The sequence below is a fragment of the Pseudopipra pipra genome, chromosome W (genome assembly GCF_036250125.1).
Source record: "Pseudopipra pipra isolate bDixPip1 chromosome W, bDixPip1.hap1, whole genome shotgun sequence".
Classification (NCBI taxonomy): domain Eukaryota; kingdom Metazoa; phylum Chordata; class Aves; order Passeriformes; family Pipridae; genus Pseudopipra; species Pseudopipra pipra.
This window is the reverse complement of record NC_087580.1, coordinates 43060739-43072946: the sequence shown is the minus strand read 5'-3', so window position 1 is coordinate 43072946 and position 12208 is coordinate 43060739. Positions and strand designations below refer to the sequence as shown.

At 42.0% G+C, this 12208-nt stretch overlaps 1 long non-coding RNA gene across 1 annotated transcript; it reads left to right on the top strand.

The window, feature by feature from the left end:
* Window positions 1–396: 396 nt before the first annotated feature.
* On the top strand, window positions 397–2647 carry LOC135405130 (uncharacterized). Its single transcript, XR_010425749.1, has 3 exons — window positions 397–949; window positions 2394–2447; window positions 2551–2647. It is a non-coding gene; the product is annotated as an uncharacterized LOC135405130 (long non-coding RNA).
* Window positions 2648–12208: the final 9561 nt, after the last annotated feature.

Below are 12208 nucleotides of genomic sequence, written 5' to 3'. Positions count from 1 at the left end.
CATAGGAAAGGTAGATTTTGATAAGAAAAATATGATATAATCTTGTGTGAAATATGTGGTTTTCATTTCAAGTATAATCTGAATAAATAGTTTGTTTTGAGATATAGGGGTCTTTACAAAGGATATATCTCTCACGTCTTAAGTACTTAGTCATCTTTTCAATGGATGGGTTTGTGTATAAATAGGAGTAAGATGTCTATTATTAGGAAATTAGGCCTACATACAATTGATCATTTTTTTAATGTTGAGCTGTGTTTATCACTAGTGAAATACATAAAAACAGGTGGCATTTAAAAATTTGTAAATATATCTGGACTTATTTTTTTTTTATTAGCACAAGACTGATTATTCTTCAACTATGTCTTCTCTTTCTTTATTTTTAAGGTCACCAAACTATCCTCCACCTGGCTGTGGTAAAAATAAATCAAAACTGAAATCAGAACAGGATGGGATCTCCAAAACTCACAAGCTACTGAGAAGGACTTACTCTAGAACAGTTAAGGCAGAGGATGTGTGTGCCACAAAATCTCACAGAACCTTTGGATGCTCATTGTTGAGTGATGCTAGGGCAGAACAGACAATAGCTATTAAATCACACAAACTGTTGAACCGTTCTTGCTCTTCAGTTGTCAAGCAGGAGGAGTGCATCACTTTAAAGCCACATAAGCTATTAAGTAGGTCATGTTCTGGGGACCCTCGATGTGAACACAACAGCACCTTGAAGTCCCACAAATTTTTAAGCAGGTCCTACTCCAGTAATCTTAGAATGGAAGAATTGGATGGATTGAAGAACCACAAATTACTCAGCAAGACTTACTCCAATGCCCCTAAATCATCCAGAATGAAGCCTTTGAAAGAGTTCACCACAGCAGAGGGCAGGAGTCTCTCTCTTACCTCAGGGCTTATTGGGATATTAACATCATCTTCCTCATCTCCTTCACAAACTGCTGTGAGTAATAATTTTTGTATTCTGCTCATTTTCCTCCTATTATTTTCCAAATGTGTATGTATGGTCAGTCTTCGCGAACAAAGATTTGGGAAAGGTCATTACCCTTCGAGCCTGCGCAGTGGATTTTTTAGGTGAGACACAGTGTGCGCTGAACTGAGTCCACCCTTTAATCCTAAGGTTCAACTGCCGGGGCCAAGCGAAGCTTGGACAGTGGCAGCGAGGTCCTCAGGACGTAGGTTTGTTTAGAGTGACCTTCTCTTAGATGGATGGCCTTACAGGGCTGACGAGTTCCATCTGCCCGGAGGGGTTCCCTGACCGGGAATTGAACCCGGGCCGCGGTGGTGAGAGCGCCGCATCCTAACCACTAGACCACCAGGGGGCCCCCTTTCCAAATGTACGATTATGCTTATTATGCAAAGACATTAGTATTTAGGACATATTTTAGTGAATATATTGGATATATTAAATATATTGGAAGACAAGAGCAATGGAGTCAGCCTTTTAAGGAGGATTTAAGCAACTGTGCATGCACATATATTTAAGTTATAAACTCAGAATTTGCTTAGGTCAAGACAGAGATTTTACATCTCACATTGAATACAGCTCAACAATGCAAAGCTGCTGGCAATAGGAAAAGTTCAATGATCCACTTCTTTCCCTGCCTCCTTTCTTGCTGCAGGTAGAATGTGAGCTTCTGTGCTGCAAAATTGGCTTGATCACACAGGTCTTTTCTCATTTCCCTATTTGCTTTGTGGGGGAAGGAACTGTCAGTTGGCTGGTTTGGGTGCCAAGTCACCTCTCCTTCTGGTCTTTTCAGCTGTGGTCATCATCATACTGGAATTAGAGAAATGAAAGAAAATAAGACTATAAACAAAAACAACCCCCCAAAAAGCTGTAAATAGAGCTGATTGATATAAATATCAGCCCAGAGGAATTTTGTACATTAGTGACTCCTATAATAAAAGATCCTTCTAATTAAATTTTGTACATTGAAATAAAAATGCAGAAAGAATCTGTGTGAGATCTGAGCACAGAGGTCTGTTAGCGTGGTGCTCACAGAAGTGAGATCTTAGCAAATATTTAAATAAAAAATATTTTCAGCTGTTCTGAGAGTTATATTAATCACTCAAGCCTAAGCATATAGCCCATATCTGAACAGACAATACACAGTTAAAATTCAAAGGAAGTTACCAAATGCTAGTTGATTAGAATGGAGTGAAGGTCCTGGTGTTTCCATTTGAGATTAAAGGTTTTGGGATGCTGAGATACAAAACAGATACATCACATTTAAGAATGAAAAAGAAAAATCTACCCCACACTCACCAAACAGTAAAAGGTATGATAATTTGTAATGGTTGATTTATGCAAATGACAGATGGCACAGAAAAAAATTCTTTATAATTAGTTTACCAACACTGAAATTCCCTGAACTTTTTCCTTGCAGCAAAATTATGGTGCAAAATGCATTTTGGTACAAGACCGTGGCTTTCTTGTGCAGGTAGGATGTCATATCTTATCCATTTATGAAACACTGTGGAGCATGAGCTGACTGTTAATTATTTTTAAGCAGATGTTGTTTTTCTCATTTTCATTGTTCCCAGACAATTGAATTTGCTGAGCAGCGGATACCAGTATTGAATGAATACTGTGTAGTCTGTGACGAACCCCATGTGTTCCAGAATGGCCCTATGCTGAGGGTAAGTGGTATGCTTGCTGGGATAAACAATTCAGGCAGGGTATGTAAATAGGCTGCTAATAGGATTTGCAAAAGCATCTACATATTCAGTTAACCCCATTTTAAGTCATGGTTAAACCTCTGTAATTTTGAAAATCTTATTAGGTGTTTATTTGCCTCTTCAAGCTCATATGTACCTTTTAAACCCATGTTTTTTCTGACAGATTTATGAGCAACCAAACCCTTATTAGAAGTGTATAGAAAAGGTACCAGTTCCTTGTAGTTCATCTTTGAATGCACTGCTATGCATATTACCTGTGACAGGATAATGCAAATTGAATAATCTGTGAAATTTGGATAATAAAATAATTTAAATAATTGGGTTTTATCTGTCATCCATAGGACAAAGCAAACAGTAGGATTTATTCCAGTTCACATGATGAACTATTAAAAGAAAACAGAATGGAAAGTCATCTGCTCTAAATTAAAAAATCATAATTCTTGCTTTCCCACCTCAGAGATCAAAATCCCTCAGAATGACTTTTCTGTCTTCAGTTTAAAAAGAGGTCATTTTAGCCATCCGTTTGAGAGTTTGTCAGTCCTTCAAAACAGAGGAAAGTGCAAACATGTTTGTCACTAATTACATATTCATCAGTGCTTTTGCAAGCAGCATAACCTAGCAAACTTTGCAAAAATGAAAAAGTGTCCTTATATAACCCAGAAAGAAGGAGATAGCAGGAAGAAATCTAGCATGCTCTGTGTATGTTTGAATGACTCAATAAGCAATACAGAGCCATTAATGAGTTTGCAGTTCTGTAGAAGGATCTCAGTTTGAATAGAGCATGAGTTTGCCAAAGAATCTTAAGGAAATTTATGCTTCATTATGCTGAGAGTTCTGGCAGAGGAAGCCTAAAGTAGTCAATTTTAGGGTTTATTTGTATGCTTCACACACAGACACAGATACATACATATATATATGATGCATGTAAAGGGAATAAAGAATGACCCAACTGAAAGAGCATTTTATGTTTAATACTGCTGCAACAGCAGATTTTAGAAATACAGCACTTTATTAAGCAGAATGCAGGGGGCCTTGTGTCACTTAATGGATCCCATATGCAGTATTCCTAGACTTCATAAAGAGCTTTAGAGTGTTCACGGTTTTGATACCACAGTAACTTTATCAGATTTCATAATGATCAGAACCTTGTTACAGTCTGCTTATATTTTTAGATTCTGTGTCTTAATCCCATTTTCTACAGACATCCATATCTCAAAGGCATTATTTAGATAGGCTTTATCTGTAGTTGGTTGTATCACGAGAGATGCCACAGACTAAATAGTTCTAGATGGTTCAACAGTCTCTTCCTTTAAAGAATAGTTCCTGACACAGATGCACACAGGGTCATGTCTGGGTGTGTGTATCCTTAATGATGAGTTCCCTTTTACCTTCTGGACTTCTTTTTCAACAATGAAGAAAGCATATGAATTTATAAAAGCATAGAAAATTTATTGCTTTTATTTGATTCTGTAATCCTCCAGTATGTCAGCCTGACACCTTTCCTGAACTATACTGTAGTTTAATTAATTGTCTTGAAATGCAGTTTAAAAAATTCAACAATTGCCATCACACAATAAGTACATTCTTTTAATACTGTAAACTCTCATATCTGTGTGTAAATTTTTGTGCTGATTATTAATGACTTGGATAATTCTGATGTCTCATCCTCAGGACAGCTGAAGGTAGCAAATGAAACTGTGAGATAAAGTTTTTTCTTTCTGAAGATTTGCTCTACAGGCTATGTTTTTATCTTAGTTATGCAGTATCTTCAAATTAGTCTCTTACAGCACAAGATTTCTTCTCAGTATTGTGTGGTTTGTTTTTAATATATATTTCAATTTACATATGGCTTTATACTCTTGGATGCCTGTCTTTTTCCATAGGTCACGTGTCATGGTTTAACCCCAGCCAGCAACTAGGCACCATGCAGCTGCTCACTCATTCCCCCTGCCTCCCTGCAAGTGTCCATGGTCAAGTCCACCCCTTCCTCATGAACCCATGTATATGTTGGGTTTTTTCCTTGATGGCCTGAGATGTCATGGGCCCACTGAGGCAGAAATAATTCACCCTTAACTTGCCAATCCAAATCCACCTGAACCACTTCAATCTTAGCAGCCTGATCCACCTGCTAGTTGTTCTGGTGTTCTTCAGTGGCCCAACTCTTTGCTACATGAGCATCTATGTGACATACCTTCATAGTCGGGTTCTCCAGCCAAGCAGCAATATCTTGCCACAATGCAGCAGCCCAGATGGGTTTACCCTACACTGCCAGTTTTTCGGCTTCCATTGCTGCAACCACCCCCACAGGGCATTTGCCACCATCCATGAATCAGTATGGAGATAAAATATTGGCCGTTATTCTCATTCAGCAATATCTAGAGCCAGTTGGAGAGCTTTCACCTCTGTAAAGTGACTCCATTCACCTTCAACTTCTGCAGTTTCTGCAACTTATTGTAGGGGACTTCATACGGCCACTTTCCACCTCTGATGCTTTCCCACAAAATGCACTTTCTGACCCCTTTCAAATAACTAATGGTGTGAAACAAGGCTGCATTCTTGCACCAACCCTATTCACAGTCTTTTTCAGCATGATTCTCCAAAGGACCACAGCAGACCTCGATGATCAGGACAGTATCTACATTCGATATCGTACTGATGGAAGCCTATTCAACCTAAGGCGACTGAAGGCCCATACTAAGACATAAACCATCTTGTCCGGGAGCTACTTTATGCTGATGACACTGCCCTTGTCGCCCACACAGAAGCAGCTCTGCAGCGTTAAACACCCTGCTTTGCTGAGGCTGCTGAGCTCTTTGGGCTGGAAGTCAGCTTAAAGAAGACTGAAGTTCTCTATCAACCCACACCTCAGGAAGTCTTCCATCATCCCCATATCACCAATGGCGAATCAGAGCTCAAATCAGTTCAGCAGTTTAATTACCTAGGTAGCCTCATCTCCTTGGATGGTAAGATTGACGGAGAGATAGACAACAGGTTAGCAAAGGCATATAGTGCCTTCGGAAAACTCCATAAAAGAGTTTGGCGAAATAAACACTTGAAGAAAAGTACAAAGATCATTGTCTGCAGAGCCATTGTGCTGTCTACTCTCATATGGATCTGAATCATGGGTTATCTACAGCCACCACCTGCGACTCCTAGAACGCTTCCATCAATGCTGCCTCCATACAATCCTAAACATCCACTGGTCAGATTATGTGACTAATACATCTGTTCTAGAACAAGCAGCAATCACAAGTATTGAGGCCATGTTGCTGAGAACACAGCTGCGCTGGGCAGGACACATCTCAAGGATGAAGGACCACCGCCTCCCTAAGATCTTGCTTTATGGTGAACTTGCCACCGGATGCTGCATGAGAGGAGCCCCGAAGAAAAGATACAAGGACTCCCTGAAACAACATCTCAGTTGTGGCCATATTGATCATCATAACTGGTCTACTCTGGCCTCCAATTGGGAGGTCTGGAGACACACTACCTATAATGCTGCTGATGCTTTTGAGAAAGCATGCAGGATCACCCTTGAGGAGAAAAGACAACGCAGAAAGAATCGTGCCTTGCAGAATATACCACCTAAGGAGTCTTTCTGCTGTGCCTTTTGCAACTGGACATGCCTATCTCATATTGGCCTTTTTAGCCACCAACGCGCTTGTAACAAACGTGGGTAGAGCCTTCCCCAAATCTTCGTTCGTGAAGCCTAGCCATGATGTAGTGACTTCATACAGCCACTTTCTACCTCTGATGCTTTCCCACAATACAGCAGGATTCATCAGTAAACAAGGCATAGTACTTCTCTCAGGTAATTTATTATACAGTGTGGCCTCTTCAGCATGTGTCACCTCCTCTGATGATATTCCAAAATCTTCACCTTCTGGCCGGTCCATGATCACTTCCAAGATTCCTGGATGACTGGCGTTTCCTATTCAAGCTCATTGTGCGATCAGTGCGACCCACTTACTCCATGTAGCATCAGTTGCATGATGTGCAGAGGAGACCCTCCTTTTGAACATCCAAGCCAACACAGGTAACGAGGGTGCCAGGAGGAGCTGTGCTTCAGTACCAATCACCTCTGAAGCAGCTCAAACCCCCTTCACAAGCTGCCAGTATCTCTTTCAGTTGGAGTATAGCAGGCTTCAGATCCTCTGTATCCCTGACTCCAAAAGCCGAGGGGTTGACCTTGAGTCTTCCCTGCTGCTTTCTGCCAGAGGCTCCAGTGCAGTGAATGAATCCAAGCGGAGACAGACTTTGTCCAGGCAGAACTAACTCGTAACTTTATTACCCCATATAATATACAGAATAGGGGGCCGAGCTATCAAGCCAGGCCAGATGTTTCTTATCCCCACACATACCACACACGCCCACCTGACTGCTTTCAGTCACAAAGAACGATCACGCCTCAAGCAGCTTTCCAGCTTGACCTGGTGATTCTTTTCACACGCACTAATCTTAGCTCTGGCTCACTCAGGACCACAATATTTTTTCTTTAGTATTTTCTTCTTCTTCTTTTATCATCCGAGTGGCTGGTGTTGTCTGTCTAGCTGTTCCTATACTCCAGGTAGGGCCATTCTCTACAGCTGCAGTGTAGAGCACATTTTTTACATCTTGAAATCATAGAATCCTAGAATGTTTGGAAGGAACCTTAAAGTTTGTCTAGTTCCAATCCCCCTGCTATGGGAAGGGAACCTTCTACTAGACCTGGTTACTTAGAGTACCATCCAGCCTGGACTTGAACACATCCAGGGATAATCTTGCCCTGTCCAGATGGGTCAAAGTGTTACTGCATGAACTATCTCCTGTTTGATTCTTTCAAAGGCTTGTCCTTCCTCAGGGGTCCATTTGAAATCATTCTTCTTCTGGGTCACTTGATAGAGAGGGCTGACAATCAGACTGCAATTTGAAATGTGCATGTATGAGTGAGCCAACCAGGGGAGGTGCCCTGCCGGAGCTGCTGTTTGTGAACAGAGAAGGACTGGTGGGTGATGTGATGGTCGGAGGCCAGCTTGGGCATAGTGATCACAAAATGATAGAGTTTACAATTTTCAGAGAAGTAAGGAGGAAGGTCAGCAGAAGTGCTACCTTAGACTTTCAGAGGGCAGACTTTGGCCTGTTTAGGAAACTGCTTGAGAGAGTTCCTTGGAAGGCAGTCCTGAAGGGCAGAGGAGCTGGACCTGCTTTAAGAAGGAAATCTTAAAGGCACAGGAGGAGACTGTCCCCATGTGCCAAAAGACTAGCCAGAGGGGAAGACCAGCCTGGCTGAATAGAGAGCTTTGGCTGGAACTCAGGGGGAAAAAGAGTGTTTCACCTTTTGGAAGAAGGGGCAGGCAACTTGGGAAGACTACAAGGATGTCGTGAGCTTATGCAGGGAGAAAATTAGAAGGGCCAAACTCAGCTAGAACTTATATGGCTACTGCCATAAAAGACAACAAAAAATGTTTTTTCAAATGCATCAGCAACAAAAGGAGGGCCAAGGAGTATCTCCATCCTTTGTTGGATGTGGGGTCAAAGATAGTGACAAAAAATATAGTGATGAGGAAAAAGTTGAGGTACTTAATGCCTTCTTTGCCTCAGTCTTTAATAGCAAGACAAGTTGTCATCAAGGTAACCAGCTCCTTGAGCTGGAAGACAGAAATGGGGAGCAGAATGAAGTCTCCATAATACAGGATGAAATGGTTAGAGACCTGCTATGCCACTTAGACCCACACAAGTCCATGGTGCCAGATGGGATCCACCCAAGAGTACTGAAGGAGCTGGTAGAAGAGCTCACCAAGCCACTTTCAATCACTTTACCAGCAGTCCTGGTCAACTGTGGAGGACCCAGGAGACTAAAAGTTGAAAAATGTGATGCCCATCTACAAGAAGGGTCAGAAGGAGGATCTGGGGAACTACAGGCCTGTCAACCTGACCTCAGTCCTGGGGAAGGTCATGGAGCAGATCATCTTGAATGCCATCATGTGACACATACAGGATAACCAGGGGATCAGGCTGAGCCAGCATGGGCTTATGAAAGGCAGGTCTTACTTGACTGACCTGTTCTCCTTCTATGACAAGACAACCCACTTAGTTTTCAAGGAAGCGTTCCTGTCTGACCATTCAGGAGGCACTCTGGCAGTCACATTCCTACCACCAGAGAGTTTAACTGGCTGGGACCGGAGCCCCTTTGCAGCGGGTGGCTCCAGTGAGCCGATGGGTGCCCCACTTGACTCCCTACACACACCACACTCACAGAGTCAGACTAGGTTTTCCATAGCAGAGTCTCAGACCTCTGGATCCTTAAAGCAATTTAATCATGGCACAGTAACACAGATACAGCTTGAGCTTGGTGCATCCGGGAAGGGACCCTGAACCAAGGAATCCCTGGGCTTTTGTACCCTTACAGTCTATGTGCCTGATAGTCTGGGGTTTTCCTGCTGAGTCATTGGCTCCTGCTGTGTCTGTGAGTGGCAGGTCACCTGGCTGGCATCACAGGTCTCATGCCCTTTGTTGTGCAAAAGATTGGTGCCAGGTCACACCCTCTTACCTGGGGCTCCAGCCATTTCCTGCCACCCAGAGCTCAATCTGCAGCTTGCACTGGAGCTGCACACCAACCTACCTGCAATAAATGTATTCCTCAATAGCCCTTCCTTTGTTTTAATCGAGCATACCTGCCAATACACTTAAAAGGAAAAAGAAAAGTTTCAGGGCATTTAACCATTGCCCTTATGCATTATTACAAGTGACAAACACAACAGAATTAAGGCTAACAAGATTATCACAGGGTAGAAATTATTAAGACAAAACCACAAAAGGTTCTCAAGTCAGTGATTGACCAACTGGTTGATCATTCACTTCTCATTTGATATGAGAACAGTGTATCCAGTTTTCCTTACCCAAAATTTTAACAGCAAAATAAGAACACAGTAAGACAGTTTATGGCCCCTCCCATTTAGGTTCTACTTTGAATTTTTATGAGAATATTTTGATTAACACTTCATCCCCAAGTTGTATATTATGTACCTGTATTTCAGGTGGGTTGGGTTGATACTACTGTGCATAGTTTCTCTGCTCTTTGAACCTTTCTGCATATATATAACATACTGGGTCAGGCATTCATGTCCATCCAGCAGGCTGGTCTTAGCTGGGATATAAGCCTATGGTATAGCAGCTAAGTTCCTCTTCTAACACCCCAGTCCTGAAGCCTCAAGCTTTACTGGGAGTATTACTTTTATTTAAGACTCCAAGAGTTCCTACTGAACTCTTGCAGAACCTTTGGTTCTTAATACCTTGAGGTTGTGTAAAGAGAAAAAGTCAATGCAATTTCCCAAGAGATGTCTTTTAATTTAGGGGGAAAATAGGCATTTTGGCACAAGGTTAAAAGAGGTAACATCACAAAGTATTTCACCAAAGTACCCAGCACATCAGCTTAGTAAAATACAAGCAATCAGTTTTAAGTTACCCAAAAGAAATTAAGGAAAGAGTAAAGAAAGAAAAGAGATTAAGAGAAGAAACAGGAGAAAAGAGAGAGAGAAGAGAGAAGGAATAAAGAAAGAGACTAGAAGAAGAGAACAATAGTTACCGTTTAGAATCCTTCACATGGTGATGGCTAGAGAAGAGAAAGAGGAGACTCTGTGCTCCTGTATTTATATGGTCTGGCCACCATGGCCACCCGTCCCAGGTGGGATGTCTGGCTCACTGACCACTCAGTGCCCTCCAGGCCAGAGTGAGGGGTGGTGCAGCTAATCAGAGGCTGGGTCAGGGGTTCCAGGGGGTGTGGTGTGGGTGGGTTACCAGGCAGGCCTTTTGATTGACAGGTTCCATGCACCCTGCCATGTGGCTTCCGTGAGGCTGTGCCATGTGACTTCCATGCGCTCTGCCATGGCTGCCATGAGGCTGCAGTCTTGGCCCCTTCCCCACACACAGAGTTTGTTCCAACCCAATAAATAATCCAGTGAGATTTGAATCCAGTCTCTCACACCTCTCAAAGAAAATTTCTGCTGGTATTAGTCCTATGGGTTGTCTCAGAGCCAAATTTAAAGCTTCTGGCCATTTCAGATTAGTGCATGCATGTATTTTTGCTATCTTTTCCTTTAATGTCCTATTCATCCTTTCTGCTTGTCCTGAAGAATGTGGGTGATATGGTGTATGTAGTTTTCTCTCTATGCCCAAAGTCTTATACAGCTGATCAATTATATTTGCTGTAAAATGAGCACCTTTGCCTGATTCAATTGACTCTGGAACCTGGTATCTAGGTATAATTACCATTTGAAAGCTTTTGTATAATCTGGGAGCCCAAGAGCAGGACCAGATGCCAAAGCTCTTTTTATTGCTTTAAAAGCTTGTTCCCTCTCTGGGCCCCATGCAATAGGCTCTATCTCTTTGTTCTTGGTTGCCTCAGTCAGAGACTTAGTCAATTCCCCTAACCCAGGAATCCATGGCTGACAAAATCCCACAGCTCCCAGAAAACCTCATACCTGCTTTTTGTGACCAGACATGGGAGCTAATTATGGCCTCTATTCTTTCTGGATCTATCATTCGTTTCCTTTCCCCTAAATAAAGCCTAAATATTTAACTTCCTTTTGACACAGCTGAAGTTTGGAACGAGATGCACAGTGTCTCCTTTTTTGCTAAGGCAATACATAAATATACAAGCATTCTCATCACTATTTGCTAATAACAAATTATCTACATACTGTTCAAGAACCAATTCTCCTGGTAATTTTATACCCCTTAAATCATCCCCCAATATTTGTGAAAAAATGGTAGGGGATCCAGCAAACCCTTGGGGAAGATGTGTCCAAGTCAGTTGCTGTTTTTTCCAGGTGAAGGCAAACAAAAGTTGACTTTCTTTATCTAAGGGAATGCTGAAAATGGCAGTTGTTAAAATCAATTATAGTAAAATATTCGGCTGTAGGTGGTTTTTGTAAAAGTATAGTCTAGGGGTCTGGCACCACTGGGTGAGGAGTCACTACATGTTGGTTAATTAAATGCCCACAAATCCTGCACAAAGCTGTACTCAGGGTTTCCATCTTCATCTAACCTATTCTTTACAGATATAGTGGAGTTATATGGAGACACACATACCTTCAAAATCCCTTGGGATAAGTATTGGTCTGTCTGCTTCTAGATATTCTTCTCAGCTTCCAGGGGAATAGGGTCCTGTCCCACAGTGAGTGACACTCCCTTAGTTTTAATACATATGGGCTGTGCTGAAACCAACAGTCCCACATCTGTACTGGACTTACTCCAGAATTCTGAGGGTATGACTTTTAATGGTTCTAGTATCTTTTGTTCACTTCTGGAGTTCTCAGTAATCACACTCAGTCCCATAATTATTAAATCCATTACTTCTGGCAATAAACGCAATTCTCTGTCTAAGGTCTGCAGAAGGTCTCTCCCCAACAAGCACACTGGGGAGTCTCTGCTAATACAAATCTCCCCCATACACTCATTTCCTATTGTTACTAACAAGGGTTTACTCAAATACTTATTTTTCTGCCCAGTGACTCCATGTAATAAAACTTTGTGGTTACTGACC